The following is a 3561-nucleotide window of genomic DNA, read 5'->3' as shown; positions in this document are numbered from 1 at the left end:
GTTATTTTTAGGAATGAATGGTAATTGTTAAGGTGGATTTCATACAGTAATATCAGTGAATTCTTATCTGAAGTTGTTGACTCACAAAAGGGTAGGACTGCCTTCTGGGACCTTGATATGCAGGCTGACAAGTATCTCAAGAAATTTAGCAAAGAGAAATGCAAAGGTCTGCATCTTGGAGGCAATGAACTCAGGCTGGGAACTGGCTGGTAGGGAGAAAATCTGTGAAAGGTCTGGTGATTCTGGTACACAAGAAGCTGAACAGGAGTCCAGGAGATGCTCTTGCAGAGAAAAAGGCTCATCACATCCTGGAATGTAGTAGCTCTCTGGTCCAGAACCATAATTAGTTCACTCTTCTCAGCCCTTGTGAGTCCATATCTGCAGTGTCCAGCTTTCATCTCCCCAGTATTACATCCCCAGTGAAAGATTAGCAAGGGATGGTACCCAGTGCAGAGCTACCAAGATGGCTGGGGGGCTGGTACATACAAGGAATGAGAAAAGACTGAGGGGTTTAGTTTGTTTAATATGGAAAAAATTGACTTTAAATAAAGCCTACGGAACTGACCTATGCATGAGCAGTGAGATCAGTACATGGCCCGTGGTCTCCAGGTCTAAGATACAGCCCTAAGATGTTTCAGGGTGAGATACTTCTACCTGGGACTCTGATCAAAACTAAGAAGCTATTATGTATTATTAAATAACTTTTAAGGTATTTCTAAAGTGTGATTCAATTTCTCACCACTTGTAACAAAATTCTGCAACAACAGGAGTGAAAGCAGAAATGTTAGCATCTCAAATTAGTTGACTCTCTGGATAAGGGAAAAAAAAACCCAGAGACTGGTTTAATGTATAAAATGTCTATAAAAGTGCATATACTCCTGTACAACTATCTTATTTCAGGGAACTAACTGTGTAAATGAGATGTATGCATGGGGCCTTTGTAGAGGGAGCAGCATCTTTTATTGGTATTTGTTGTGGGCCTGGATTCAGGAGCACTTTATGGGCTGGCATGAAGCACATCAGACAAAATTTATTTAATCTGGGAACTAGAAAGCCAGGCAGAATTTTAAGATTAAGAAAATGTTTTTAAGACTAACAAAAAAAATCCTACTATTTTAATTAAATTCATTGCATACAAGAACAACCTTTACTGCAGGGACATGAAAAGTTGGCTCTAAATTGTGGGTGTTTCATTTGAACCAACTTTAAAATAAATCAATGCAACAAATGAACCCCTGCTGCAGTATATTTTGGTTCACTCTAAAAATTATGGGAAGATTGCAATAACATCCTTATTAATGAAAATCTAGCACAGCATGTGAAACTATTTAAATTTCAAAATTTACCGGAGACCAAACCCTGGCAAAAATTCTCTTATTTCCCAACAGTTTACTCCAAGTAGGAGTCCCTGGTCACTGCTTTTTCATCTGAACTCCTAGGTTACTTTTCAAATGATTGGTTTCGAGGTTGCCAAGAGCCTGAGCCATAAACCAACCTGTACCTCACAACTGAGTAGTAGGCACTGGACTTGGGGAATCTGGAATAGTTTAGAGAGATCTATTTGTTTGGGTAAGCACAGCCTGCAATCACTTTTCAAGGCCACCTTTGCCAGCCCTTCCACTCATGAGGCCTCTAAGTACAGTCTGGAGCACGAGGCCCAAGTTCAGCTGGGCAATATGGTCCCAGTGGGGTGTGGGATGTGCCCAGGCACGTGTCTGTGCTCTGCTCCATGTATGGAATGTGGCCAGAGAGCAAACAGGAAGGGTAGTCCCAGCTACTGCAACTCCACTCACTGCTTGGCAGTCTGGCACAAAGATCATCTCTAAATCCTATCCAGGAAGCTTTGCCATGAGCTGAGCTCTCCAAGGGACACCTGTGGTATGTAGAACCTTTCTAAGCTCCTTTGATGGATGATGGAACACCTACAATCCTGACATATTTTTTGTAGCTCAGGTGCACACACATCCTGAGTCCCAGCCAGATGGAATCCTCACCTCACTGGTTTCTTCTGCAGAGACATAACAAGTAGACTATACAACTTCTATAGTTCAAATTTGCAGGAGAGCAAGGGAAATCTGACTGTTCTTCAGTAACTGATCTAGATGAAATATAAACCTCTCTGAGTCATTCTTTGCTGTAAAGTATTCTTAGTTACCAAATCAGCACTGTTTGTGCTATAAAATACCCTTGCTGTTCAGTTCATGCACTTATGAATCATTATCCTCCTTTACTATGAGCAACTAGGTCTGACTTGACAGGTCCCACAGCTAATCAGCTTTCCTCTAGTATAAAAATGTTCTCTGTGTTTTAAATGCAACCAGTAGAACTTTTACTTCAAAATTCTGTAGATGGGGGTTTTTCAGTCCTGAGTACCAGCTACATTCAGGATTATGGAACAGAAGTTTATCCTAATTATCTCAGCAGCTGACACCAGACACTGTTCCTGTACCAGCTGGCAGTGAAAACAGCACTGTGCCATGCCATCACACCTGTCTGGACAGGAGGGCAGGGGAAATGAGGGTTTCTCCTGTGCCACAGTGGTTCATTCTGTACTCACAGCCATGAGAAGATCCATAAGAAAACGTTCTCTTGCTATACTGAACTCAAAGACTGTTTCATCCAGAGGTATGTACCCCCAAATTATAAGTGCAGTTCCTTGGCATGTGTATTGAGGTCCTGTAATATAACATGGATCAAAGAACTGTAGAGCCCAAGTTGTTGCTAGCTTGTGGAGCTTGCTTGTGGATTGGCTCCATGCTGTGCTGGCACAAAATCAGAGCCTGAGTGCCTTTGCAAAACTGCTCTCAGGGTCTTGTCAGAGATTTACTTCTTGCTGACAAAGACAGAAGATAAGGTGGCAAGGTAATGCTGAAAATTCCATATTTACAATCTAAATGACAGATTTACTACTGCTGAAACAAAATGGAAAGGTCTCAGGTGAGCCTCACCGCAGCATAGCCATCTACTGTGACTGATGCACAGGGGTGAGCAGGGTGAGATGGTGTGAAAAGGCACCTAGAGGAGACAGGGAGGTCCAGGTGTGCCTGTGCTTCCAGGGAAGGCTGGGCAGAGCCCTGCTGCATGCTCTAAGGCCAGCTGTGGATAAAATCAGCACAACCGCTCCAGCCACACTGCTCAACACAGTAAAACTTTTCATTCCATTCTCCAGGAGGGAAAGCACAGTTTTTTCACAGTTTCACATAATTATCCACATACACCCCCAGCACAATAATGACAGGTGTTTCTGGTTTACATGCCATTTGCACTTAAGCACTTCTGGCATGGATATGCCTGCAAAGACAAGCTGGAAGGATGCCATCAATTTGAGGTGCTGCACACTCCAGCCCCTTGGCTCTCTCCCCTTCCTTGGCTGAAAAAAATTGTATGGGGATGCCTCTTTGCAAAATAACCTTTACTAAATACCTTTTACTTCTCAGAGATCCCCAAATAGTGCCTGTGAAGGCAGGACACCTATTTTTGCATTGGAAAGAATTCTCATAGCAGGATTTTATGAAAGGTATATGATGTAAGTTTGGTTTAAAACCTTATGTTTAGGATGCA

The sequence above is a fragment of the Passer domesticus genome, chromosome 3, assembly GCF_036417665.1.
Source record: "Passer domesticus isolate bPasDom1 chromosome 3, bPasDom1.hap1, whole genome shotgun sequence".
Classification (NCBI taxonomy): domain Eukaryota; kingdom Metazoa; phylum Chordata; class Aves; order Passeriformes; family Passeridae; genus Passer; species Passer domesticus.
This window is presented reverse-complemented; position numbering follows the sequence as displayed.